This window comes from Aegilops tauschii, chromosome 2 (assembly GCF_002575655.3).
Source record: "Aegilops tauschii subsp. strangulata cultivar AL8/78 chromosome 2, Aet v6.0, whole genome shotgun sequence".
NCBI classification, from domain to species: Eukaryota; Viridiplantae; Streptophyta; class Magnoliopsida; order Poales; family Poaceae; genus Aegilops; species Aegilops tauschii.
The window spans coordinates 80578869-80591595 of NC_053036.3; the positions used below are offsets into that span (position 1 = coordinate 80578869).

The 12727-nt window shown below is 42.6% G+C and overlaps 1 long non-coding RNA gene across 2 annotated transcripts; it reads left to right on the forward strand.

The window, feature by feature from the left end:
• Positions 1-4628: 4628 nt before the first annotated feature.
• On the forward strand, positions 4629-7405 carry LOC109758838 (uncharacterized). Of its 2 annotated transcripts, XR_002231906.4 has the most exons (3): positions 4644-6444; positions 6972-7034; positions 7128-7405. It is a non-coding gene; the product is annotated as an uncharacterized lncRNA (long non-coding RNA). The 2 variants fall into 2 exon arrangements; XR_012201861.1 differs by having other exon boundaries at positions 4629-7034.
• The last annotated feature ends 5322 nt before the right edge of the window (positions 7406-12727 follow it).

The window sequence follows — 12727 nt, forward strand, 5'->3', positions numbered from 1 at the left end:
GCTCTCAAGCAAATTTCTTATTGGTATATTTATGACTTCCTTGTGGATATCTTGTTCTTTCCTTTTTGTAACTATTTCGTGTGTGTATCCTTCTTTGTGGATTGATATCATCATGATTTTCATCCACCTAGAATCTTATACACTTGAGAGGAGTTACATCTGTAGTTGATATCCTTATTCTTTCACGTCCACCTTTCCTTGGTGGTTATGTGAAAGGACTTACCTTGAGTGCGGATCGTATATCGTTGCATCTTGATGCACTCTGTTGTGGTGCAGATATTGTTTTTCTCTTGCTTGTCTTGAGGAGGCTTTTGCCATTTCGATTGGTATCCCTCCTCTTGACAAAGCTATCATTTTCTTTCTTCACCATGGGTTGTCACAAGGGTTGGTTATTCATTGTGCATTTTTAGTGTGCTTGTGAACCCTTTTGCTTGGTGTGTGTGTGGGGGGGAGGACATGTCATGCACCTTGTATCTCCAGTATCCAAGACTATGTTGATGCTTAATGCTCATCCGTATATTAGTCTTCTCAAGTGGTTTGCCATGACTCACACACATCGGTTTTGGTTGAGCCTATTCTTAAGTTGCCTCTTTTACATGTTGCTCAACCATTTGTTTTTTTGCAAGTGCTAGGCTTTGTTTCCTACTTGTCCACTTGCACTTGTTGTGAGTTTCTATTGATTTTCGGGGAGTGATGATCCTATTTTTGTGCACTTGTTATCCTAATGAAAATATTCTAAGGAGCGCACAAATCATGGGGAGCTTTACTATTGTCTTTAGAACACTCCGTTGCTCTCTTGCACTTGTCGTGAGGTTCTATTGATCTTGGGGGAGTGACAATCCTATTTTGTGCTCGTTGTATCCAATTACAAAACTAAATTGTGCACAAATCATGGGGAGCTTCTCTAGTTCTCTAGAACACTCCTTTGCTCATATCATAATTTCTTTTATTCATGTGGCACGTAGGATCATTGGTCTAGTTGGTTCAATTGGTATTTGTTGATTGCTTGCTTCAATTGGTATCTTTTGATTGCTTGATTGCTTGTGTCTCTCTTTGTTATGTCTTTGTGGCATATCATTCTTTAGCAATATTTGTGCCTCAATATAGTTTGTCTTCCTCCAAGTATTTACCTTTGTATATGTGTATGACATCCCACTCTCTTGTTGAGAAATACACAATTTATGGAGGAACACTCTCTATATTGGCCTTCTAAGCTTTTCGCCCATTTTGGCAATCGATGCCAACGGGGAAGAAGTTTCAGAGAGTTTTGTGGAGAAGTTTTTAGAGTTTTGCATTGCTTTTGTTTTGTTCCTAAGCATTTGCATCTCTTACTCATGCATCATTGGTTGTTGCATTGCATGGTGATGCATAATTCCTTATATAAACTCTCTTGAAAGTGATTGTCATCAATTACCAAAATGGGGGAGATTGAAAGAACATGCGGTGCCCCCATGTTTGGTTTTGGTAATTGATGACAATCTCTATAGACTAATGGTTTCCTTGAGTTATATTTGAAGGTTTTGTCCATAGGCTTTTCTTGGAGTACATGTGTTGGTTTCAAGGAGAGTTTGTGTCGACCAAGGTGCTATTCAAGGAATTACCTAAAGATTGGTCTTGTGAGAGGTTGATCAAGACTAAGTCAAAGAGTGAATCAAGTTGATCAACACACAAAGTGTAGAAGCTGTACCGAGAGGGATCAAGTGATCCCATGGTATGGTAAGCATTGTCAATTATGCTTTGTGTACTAACCCGTGGTCTTCGTGAGAGTTCTTTGTGGGGTTAGGTTGCGGTGTGCAAGTTCAAGTGATGCATCATGCTACCTCTTGAGCTTGCGTTGGTTTTTCCCTTGAAGAGGAAAGGGTGATGCCAAGCTAATCAATGCCCCTGAAGAAGCTGAAGATGATACAGATGTATATGCCAAGCCCACGAAAGACCATAACTCCATGGCACACATGTACAAGGAAATTCCTGATGATGCCTTGGAGACTCACAAGTTTGGCTCCATTTACTATCTGTTGTCAGGGCTGCCAACCATCAACACCATATTGAGGCATACTTTGTTGCCCAAATCAGGAGATGACATGATGATCAGAGGTCACTCAATCAACCTGCTACATATGTTTGATGTGCCAGAGAAGTTCAAGGTGATGACCTTGATTGTTGAAACAATTAAGAGGACTGCAGCAGATCAGAAGAGGTCATATGGATATGCCCCACACATTCAGATGCTCATCAACTCCAAGATGGGAACATGCACATATCTACTAGACAGAGAGCACCTTCCCCTAAGGCCAGACTTTGAGGACAATGTTGTTGTCATGGATGCTTCACATCCTACATCTGCAGAGGCTCGGGAGAAGAGAGAAAAAGCAAAGGCAGCAAAGACTTCCAAGATTCCAGATGTCTCAGCTGTAAATCTCAAGACCAAGCAGGATCAGCTCAGCTATTTGCTTGAGGCCAAATGAGAAATGAGAAAGGACTAGCCACACTGACACAAAATCAAGAAAGTCTTGAGAGAATCATTGAAACAAAGTTTTATGATCTAGACTTGAAGGTCACGGAGAGAAGCAGAGGACAAGAGAGGAAGAGCTACCATAGAGGCATTTCAGAAAGTGCCTAGAGCAAACAGGTCTGAAGCTATGCCAGTCAGTGACACGAGAGCTACCACTTCAGCACCTGCAGACACTGCCCCAATTGCCCCTCCAGTTGCAACTCCTCCAGTTCCTCAGACATCATCGGAAGCTTTTGCAGATGATGTCCTCTCCACGCCATCTTCGCACACCGGAGCTCCCAGAGATCGTGCTTAGTGTGCCGCATAGCACTATGCATTTTTGAGCTTTTTGGTAACTTGTTGCCGAAGGGGGAGAAAGTGTATAGATCATAGGCTTCGAGAGAGAGAGAGAGAGTTTTGCTTTTGTTTGCCTCTCTTGCCACTTGTTATTTGCTTGTCTGTTTGATACAATACTTGTGCTTGTGTGTGAGATACTCTTATGATCATGTGCTTGATCATATTATGCTTTAATGTGTGCTTGAATGATGATATCTTATTACTTGTGTATGATCGATCATGTTTGCCTTGGTGATGAGTGCATGCTATTTATATTCTATCATTTTGAGCGCTCCACCAAGATGTATGTGACATGGAATAGTAACCCATGATCCTAATCGATTGTGCATTTGCATTCAAAAGCAAATTTTAAATAATGCACAAATTTAGGGGGAGCTCTTGCTTATCACATACTTCTCAAAGCGACGGTATATTTCATTCATATTATCATTTGTCGAAGTTTTGATCTATATGGTGTCATCAATTACCAAAAAGGGGGAGATTGGAAGTGCAATTAATCCTTGGATGGTTTTGGTAATTCATAACAACATATAGCTCATTGAACTAATATCCATTCAAGTTAATTATTTCAGAAAGTTCAATGATTGGCAATGGCATGGACTAGAGATGTGGACCCCTCAAAATGCTAAGGACAAATATTGGCAAAAGCTCAAGAATCTTCATTTCTATTTTAGTGATCCAAGATCATACTGAGTCCATAGGAAAAGCCAATACTACTAAAAGGGGATGAGGTGTTGCTTAATGGTCTACTTGCTCAAAATGCTTAGTGATATGCTCCAAAGCCCTCAACCACTTTCTCACATCCAAATATGTCCTAAACCTAAAGTCAAACTCGGCCCCACCGATTTGATTCATCTGGCGCCACTGATTCTTTTGACATAGCCATAGCCAGAAACCCTAATCAGGTCGGTCTCACCGATAGGGATTTCGGTCTCACCGAGATGGGATTGCAAACTCTCTGTTTCCCTTCGTAACATTTTGGTCTCACCGAAATGAGCGATCGGTCCCACCGAGTTCGCAATGCAAACTCTTTGTTTCCCTTTCGTAATGTTTCGGTATCATCGAAAGGAGCAATCGGTCCCACCGAGTTTGCCTGACCAACTCTCTGTTTGCTCATTGCTGAAATCAGTCTCACCGAGTTCATGCAATCGGTCACACCGAGTTGAGGTTTTGCCCTATCCCTAGCGCATCAGTCTCACCGAGTTGATCATGTCGGTCCCACCGAGAATCCTAACGTTCATATTTTGAACTGAATCGGTCTCACCGAGTTCACCTATTCAATCTGACCGAGTTGGGTCAAATGTGTGTAACGGTTAGATTTTGTGTGGAGGCTATATATACACCTCCACCCCCTTCTCCATTTGTGAGAGAGCCATCAGAATGTGCCTACACTTCCACTACTCATTTTCTGAGTGAGAACCACCTACTCATGTGTTGAGACCAAGACATTCCAATCCAACCACAAGAATCTTGATCTCTAGCCTTCCCCAAGTTGCTTTCCACTCAAATCCACCATAGCCAAATCTGTGAGAGAGAGTTGAGTGTTGGGGAGACTATCATTTGAAGCACAAGAGCAAGGAGTTCATCATCAACACACCATCTATTACCTTTTGGAGAGTGGTGTCTCCTAGATTGGTTAGGTGTCACTTGGGAGCCTCCGTCAAGATTGTGGAGTTGAACCGAGGAGTTTGTAAGGGCAAGGAGACCGCCTACTTCGTGAAGATCTGCCCAAGTGAGGCAAGTCCTTCGTGGGCGACGACCATGGTGGGATAGACAAGGTCGCTTCTTCGTGGACGTGGGTGGAGCCCTCCGTGGACTCGCGCAACCGTTGCCCTTCGTGGGTTGAAGTCTCCATCAACGTGGATGTACGATAGCACCACCTATCAGAACCACGCCAAAAATCTCCGTGTCTACATTGTGTTTGCCTTCTCCAAACCCTTCCCTTTACCTTCGCATGCAATGATTTACATTCCGCTGCTATACTCTTAGAATTGCATGTGTAGGTTGATTGCTTGACTTGTGCTAAGTTGCTAAAATCTGCCAAAACTTAAAATTGGGAAAAGGCGAGATTTTTATTTGGTCAAATAGTCTAATCACCCCTCCTCTAGACCTACTTTCGATCCTACGGCTCCTCTTTGTAGTACGATTATCCCACACTCAATTTGAATCTTGGATTCACCGAAACTTGTAAAGTGCATTCTAGGAGCTTGATGTGGGCAACAACTTGTAAATTGTAGATATACGTCACCGCCGATGTTCTGCTTAAACCAAGGACTAGGTATACAATTAACTCGATATAGATATCCTATATATTTAAGAACTTCATCCCCACTACTTGATTTATCTCAACATGCAGCATAGCCACATCATCATCCAATCACATCCAGCCAGGTCGCACCATGCAATCCACTCAAGCCCACCTCCTCAACTCTGTGCCAGAAAAAAATCCCCGAAAGAAAACACGAAATCTTTAGGATTCCCCACTGCCCATGCCCGAAGAAACTCCCTCCTGCTCCTCTTCCCGCCGCCGGTGGTAGGAGCCACTTCCTCATCCTGTTCCTCAGCTCCGGATCCTCCTCGCGGCGGCTCTCCGGTTACTCCTCGCGGCGGCGGTGGCATCAGACGCGGTGGCCATCCCTATCGCGCGCCCCGATTCCTGCGGGATCCAGCAGGATGAATCCGTGATGTGACCATCCCCCTCGCTGCCCGAGTACGTGCGAACAACATTGAGAAGGATCAGCTCGCCGGTCTACCACCGCCCCTTCCCCTCGCCTCCTCGCTGCCGCCATGGCCTGAAGCAGGCATCCCTGAGCAGCGCCTGTGCACATGCCGTGGCTCCCCTCTGGTCCCTCCGTCGCGCAGCCGACCGCATAAAGGGTGACAGCCAATGCTCAGAGAAGTGCTTAATCAAACAACGGGGCCATTGAACATTCAGTCGTTGTTTGTCTTCCTCCAGCCGCGACCTTCTACTGTCGCAATGGTGGCCTTTCTCCGCAAGCTGACCTTTGGCAACTGGGGAGGAAGCTGTCATGGTCATTCGGTGCTTCATTTTATTGGTCATGGGCGTGCGGACAAGGACGTACAATTTCAAACTACATCGATGACTTCTTCAAGTTGAAGGTCATGTGCTCTGTTCTTCAGTATTTGTTTGTTTTTTCTAAGAAAATATCACAGCAACTGTACGCCACTCCTTCCGCCCTTATGCAACCCAGCCGCTCCAACCGTCTCATACTGTCTTATCTTCCCCGTTGTTGTGTACAACCACCCAACGACCTGATTTTCTCCAAACAAAAGAAAACATATGCTGTATGTACCTTAAATAATTGGCATTTGACGCTCCATCTCCTAATCTCTTCCACTTCCTCCCCCCAACGTTCTCCATATAAGAAACTGATGGATCGCCTTTTGAAGTCTGTGCTTTGCCTCACCTTATTGCCTTCCCATCGTCCTCCAGCACGGGTGGGTTCAGCCGCACCACTCATACTGCACCGATGGTGATACTCTCTCCTTCTGATGTTTCTTTATGCAGAATTTTTAATCTATGCCAGCAAGGTCAATGTAAATGGTAGGAGATTGCAGTTTGAAAATAAATCTAGGTAATCTTTGTACTCCACTGTTTACTCAATATCTTTTTTGAATCTATATCAACATGGTCCGATGAAAATGGAAGCATATTGCAGTTTGAAAATAAATCTCGATAATCTTTATGCTCCATTGTTTGCTCAATATGTTTTTTTAACCTTGACGCATTCAGTGATAACAAATTCATTATTTCATAATTTTTGCAATTTTGGAACAAAATGAGTCAATAATTTTATGTTCCCTGGTTATCTTATGGACTATCAGTTACTCCCTGCGGTCCTCTATCTTTTACGTCGATGCTTCTCTTAAATCCATAAACCCTGACCCATTTTACTTTGTCGAGTCCTATGGTAATTTTGATTATTGATGGAATTTCGGGTTGATCTTCAACCAATATCCATCGGAGGTTTAGATTGAACGAACAATAATACCACAATTCATGTTCTCTACAATAGTTGATTTTGTTGAGAGAAGCTTTGATCTTTACTTATTACTTTTCTAACCTTCGTTTGTGCTGATTCTTTTCTATTGTCTCTGCAAGTTGTTTGATGAAAACCAAAGCAAGCCAGTGATCTTGCTTCAGTCCTATTCCTGCTAATCTATGGTAATGTTCTTCTTGCATTCATGTTCTACGGTCATCTCTCTTTTGTATCACATAGACACCCACCCTATATCTCCTTCGCTTTAACACATATAGGTGAAGCTCAAACTGATTCAAACAAAGGTTGAAGCCTGCATGCAGACTTGCCAAACATGGCATCTTTTTTTGTATGTACAGTCTGCCAAGACAGTACTTTTGTTGTTCCAGTTGTTTGATGTAGGTATACTTATAGCCTAAGATCTGGAGTGAAATCCCACCATGCAACAAATTGTGCGTATTAAATTGATTTGTATGTATGGAATTTTGTTATCACAATCAGTTTATTTAAATTCAGATCATTGCAAGAGAAGTAATTTTTTTCTCTTGGGTATGTATCTATTTTTGTAAAATATATCAAGTTTAGTTAATTTGATTTCATTGTTTATATATGTATAAAGTTAGCCAGATTGTCTGCATGTTGTATAAGTGCAATTGCATGGCCAAGCAGCTTTGATCCATGATGTTATTATCTGTGAGGCATACATTTGATTATTGTTGGAACCTTCAGTTTGAGTGAGACAGTTTCTGTTTGGCCCCCCACTTTTAGGCTGGTGAAAGTTTGAAGAATGAATCCCTTACTACAATTGTTTAGTTTGTTTGAAGAGCTTATTGTAATTTGCAAGGCTCAAACAACATAGAACTATGATTCAAGTCGGATAGTTGCTTATACATTGCGCAAATATGGTTTGTGTGAGTTCACAAATACCACACTGAAGTGGTAGAATTCATTTCCTTCTGATCTCTTATATGTCCTCTGATAATACACCCACAAATCTTTAGGATTTGGCACGATAATATCCCCCAGCAACGCGCAGGGTATTATCTAGTTATCTCAGTGGTTGTGTCATAAATCATCAAAAATCCCAATTAGGGGTATCCAAGAGATGCACTCCCCCACCCCTGACGATTGATGACAACACCATTGAGTATAAACTAAAAGTTTTTTTATCTCCATGTTTGTGTGCATTATTTGAATTTTTTTAGATGAAAATGCACGTGTTATTAGGTATTGTCGTAACATCAAGCATATGACACATTCCATCGGAGTGCATTTGTGGTGCATGGAAGTAAACAAAAATATAGGGATATCACTTGAATACAACATGAAGAGAAGCTAGACACACACAAAGATGCAAAGACAACAATCATGGTCCAAATAAAATAAAGGAAAGAACGACTGATGGTGTCCCAGTCAAGGGGTCTCTCCCCACATCAATTCCTGCCCTGATGGGTCGTACTGAGGACCCTAGGTCGGTTCCATCCCGGGCCACATTGGGCGTGTTGGGGAACGTAGTATTTCAAAAATTTCCTACGATCACGCAAGATCTATCTAGGAGAAGCATAGCAACGAGCGGGGAGAGTGTGTCCATGTACCCTCGTAGACCGAAAGCGGAAGCGTTTAGTAACGCGGTTGATGTAGTCGAACGTCTTCGCGATCCAACCGATCAAGTACCGAACGCACGGCACCTCCGTGATCTGCACACGTTCAGCTCGGTGACGTCCCTCGAACTCTAGATCCAGCTGAGGCCGAGGGAGAGTTCCGTCAGCATGACGGCGTGGTGATGGTAATGATGAAGTTACCGGCGCAGGGCTTCGCCTAAGCACTACGACGATATGACCGAGGTGGAAAACTGTGGAGGGGGGCACCGCACACGGCTAAGAGAAACTTTCTTGTGCTATTGGGGTGTCCCCTGGCCACGTATATAAAGGAGGGGAGGGAAGAGGTGGCCGGCCCAAGGGGGCGAGCCAGGTGTGGGGAATCCTACTAGGACTCCCCAGTCCAAGTAGGATTGCCCTCCTCTTTCCTATTCCTAGTAGGAGAAGGAGGGAAGGAGGAAGGGGGGAGAAGGAAGGAGGGGGGCGCCGCCCCCTCCTAGTCCAATTCGGACCAGCCCATGGGGGGGCGCGCGGCCACCCCTTGAGGCCCTTCTCGCCTTTCCCGTATGGCCCATTAAGGCCCACTACTTCCCCCGGCGAATTCCCGTAACTCTCCGGTACTCCGAAAAATATCCGAATCACTCGGAACCTTTCCGATGTCCGAATATAGCCTTCCAATATATCAAACTTTACCTCTCGACCATTTAGAGACTCCTCGTCATGTCCGTGATCTCATCCGGGACTCCGAACTATCTTCGGTCATCAAATCGCATAACTCATAATACAAATCATCATCGAACGTTAAGCGTGCGGACCCTACGGGTTCGATAACTATGTAGACATGACCGAGACACATCTCCGGTCAATAACCAATAGCGGAACCTGGATTCTCATATTGGCTCCTACATATTCTACGAAGATCTTTATCGATCAAACCGCATAACAACATACGTTGTTCCCTTTGTCATCGGTATGTTACTTGCCCGAGATTCGATCGTCGGTATCATCATACCTAGTTCAATTCGTTACCGGCAAGTCTCTTTACTCGTTCCGTAATGCATCATCCCGCAACTAACTCATTAGTCACATTGCTTGCAAGGCTTATAGTGATGATCATTACCGAGAGGGCCCAGAGATACCTCTCCGATACACGGAGTGACAAATCCTAATCTCGATCTATGCCAACCCAACAAACACCTTCGGTGACACCTGTAGAGCATCTTTATAATCACTCAGTTACATTGTGACGTTTGATAGCACACAAGGTGTTCCTTCAGTATTCGGGAGTTGCATAATCTCATAGTCAGAGGAACATGTATAAGTCATGAAGAAAGCAATAGCAATAAAACTAAACGATCATTATGCTAAGCTAACGGATGGGTCTTGTCCATCACATCATTCTCTAATGATGTGATCCCGTTCATCAAATGACAACACATGTCTATGGTTAGGAAACATAATCATCTTTGATTAACGAGCTAGTCAAGTAGAGGCATACTAGGGACACTCTGTTTGTCTATGTATTCACACATGTACTAAGTTTCCGGTTAATACAATTCTAGCATGAATAATAAACATTTATCATGATATAAGTAAATATAAATAGCAAATTTATTATTGCCTCTAGGGCATATTTCCTTCAGTCTCCCACTTGCACTAGAGTCAATAATATAGTTCACATCGCCATGTGATTTAACACCAAAATAGTTCACATCACCATGTGACTAACACCCATAGTTCACACCGCCATGTGACCAACACTCAAAGGGTTTACTAGAGTCAATAATCTATTTCACATCGCTATGTGATTAACACCCAAGAACATTAAGGTGTGACCATGTTTTGCTTGTGAGACAAGTCTTAGTCTACGGGTCTGCCACATTCAGATCCGTATGTATTTTGCAAATTTCTATGTCTACAATGCTCTGCATGGAGCTACTCTACCTATTTGCTCCCACTTTCAATATGTATCTAGATCGAGACTTAGAGTCATCCAGATCGGTGTCAAAGCTTGCATCGATGTAACTCTTTAGGATGAACTCTTTATCACCTCCATAATCGAGAAACATATCCTTATTCCACTAAGGATAATTTTTTACCAATGTCCAGTGCTCTACACCTAGATCACTATTGTACTCCCTTGCCAAACTCAGGGCAGGGTATACAATAGGTCTGGTACATAGCATGGCATACTTTTAAGAACCGATGGCTAAGGCATAGGGAATGACTTTCATTCTCTCTCTATCTTCTGCCATGGTCGGGTTTTGAGTCTTACTCAACTTCACACCTTGCAACACAGGCAAGAACTCCTTCTTTGACTGTTCCATTTTGAACTACTTCAAAAACTTGTCAAGGTATGTACTCATTGAAAAAACTTATCAAGCGTCTTGATCTATCTCTATAGATCTTGATGCTCAATATGTAAGCAGCTTCACCAAGGTCTTTCTTTGAAAAACTCCTTTCAAACACTCCTTTATGCTTTCCAGAAAATTCTACATCATTTACGATCAACAATATGTCATTCACATATACTTATCAGAAACGCTGTAGTGCTCCCACTCACTTTCTTGTAAATACAGGCTTCACCGCAAGTCTGTATAAAACTATATGCTTTGATCAACTCATCAAAGCATATATTCCAACTCCGAGATGCTTGCACCAGTCCATAGATGGATCGTTGGAGCTTTGCACACTTTGTTAGCACCCCTTAGGATCGACAAAACCTTTTGGTTGCATCATATACAACTCTTATTTGCCAAATTTCATAAAACGCGGCAATTGCTAACATGATTCGAACAGACTTTTAAGCATTGATACAAGTGAGAAAATCTCATCGTAGTCAACACCTTGAACTTGTCGAAAACCTTTTTCGACAATTCGAGCTTTGTAGATAGTATCACTACTATCAGCGTCCGTTCCTCTTGAAGGTCCATTTATTCTTAATGGCTTGTCGATCATCGGGCAAGTCCACCAAAGTCCACACTTTGTTCTCATATATGGATCCTATCTCAGATTTCATGGCCTCAAGCCATTTCGCGGAATCTGGGCTCATCATCGCTTCCTCATAGTTCGTAGGTTCATCAGGGTCTAGTAACATGATTTCCAGAATAGGATTACCGTACCACTCTAGTGCAGAACATACTCTAGTTGACCTACGAGGTTCGGTAGTAACTTGATCTGAAGTTTCATGATCATCATCATTAACTTCCTCACTAGTTGGTGTAGGCATCGCCGGAACTGATTTCTGTGATGAACTACTTTCCAATTCGGGAGAAGGTACAATTACCTCATCAAGTTCTACTTTGCTCCCACTCACTTCTTTCGAGAGAAACTCCTCTAGAAAGGATCCATTCTTAGCAACAAAGATCTTGCCTTCGGATCTGTGATAGAAGATGTACCCAACATGTTCTTTTGGGTATCCTATGAAGACGCACTTCTCCGATTTGGGTTCGAGCTTATCAGGTTGAAACTTTTTCACATTAGCATCGCAACCCCAAACTTTAAGAAACGACAGCTTAGGTTTCTTGCCAAACCATAGTTCATACGGTGTCGTCTCAACGGATTTAGACGGTGCCCTATTTAACGTGAATGTAGCTGTCTCTAATGCATAGCCCCAAAACGATAGTGGTAAATCGGTAAGAAACATCATAGATTGCACTATATCCAATAAAGTACGGTTATGACATTCGGACACACCATTATGTTGTGGTGTTCCAGGTGGCATGAGTTTGTGAAACTATTTCACATTTTTTTAATTGAAGGCCAAACTCGTAACTCAAATATTCACCTCCACGATCAGATCGTAGAAACTTTATTTTCTTGTTACAATGATTTTCCACTTCACTCTAAAATTCTTTGAACTTTTCAAATGTTTCAGACTTATGTTTCATCAAGTATATACCCATATCTGCTCAAATCATCTGTGAAGGTCAGAAAATAACGATACCCGCCACGAGCCTCAACACTCATCGGACCGCATACATCAATATGTATTATTTCCAATAAGTTAGTTTCTCACTCCATTTTTTCCGGAGAACGGAATCTTAGTCATCTTGCCCATCTGGCATGGTTCGCAAGCATCAAGTGATTCAGAATCAAGTGATTCCAAAAGCCTATCAGCATGGAGTTTCTTCATGCGCTTTACACCAATATGACCTAAACGGCAGTGCCACAAATAAGTTGCACTATCATTATTAACTTTGCATCTTTTGGCTTCAATATTTATGAATTTGTGTATCACTATGATCGAGATTCAATAAACCATTTATATTGAGTGTATG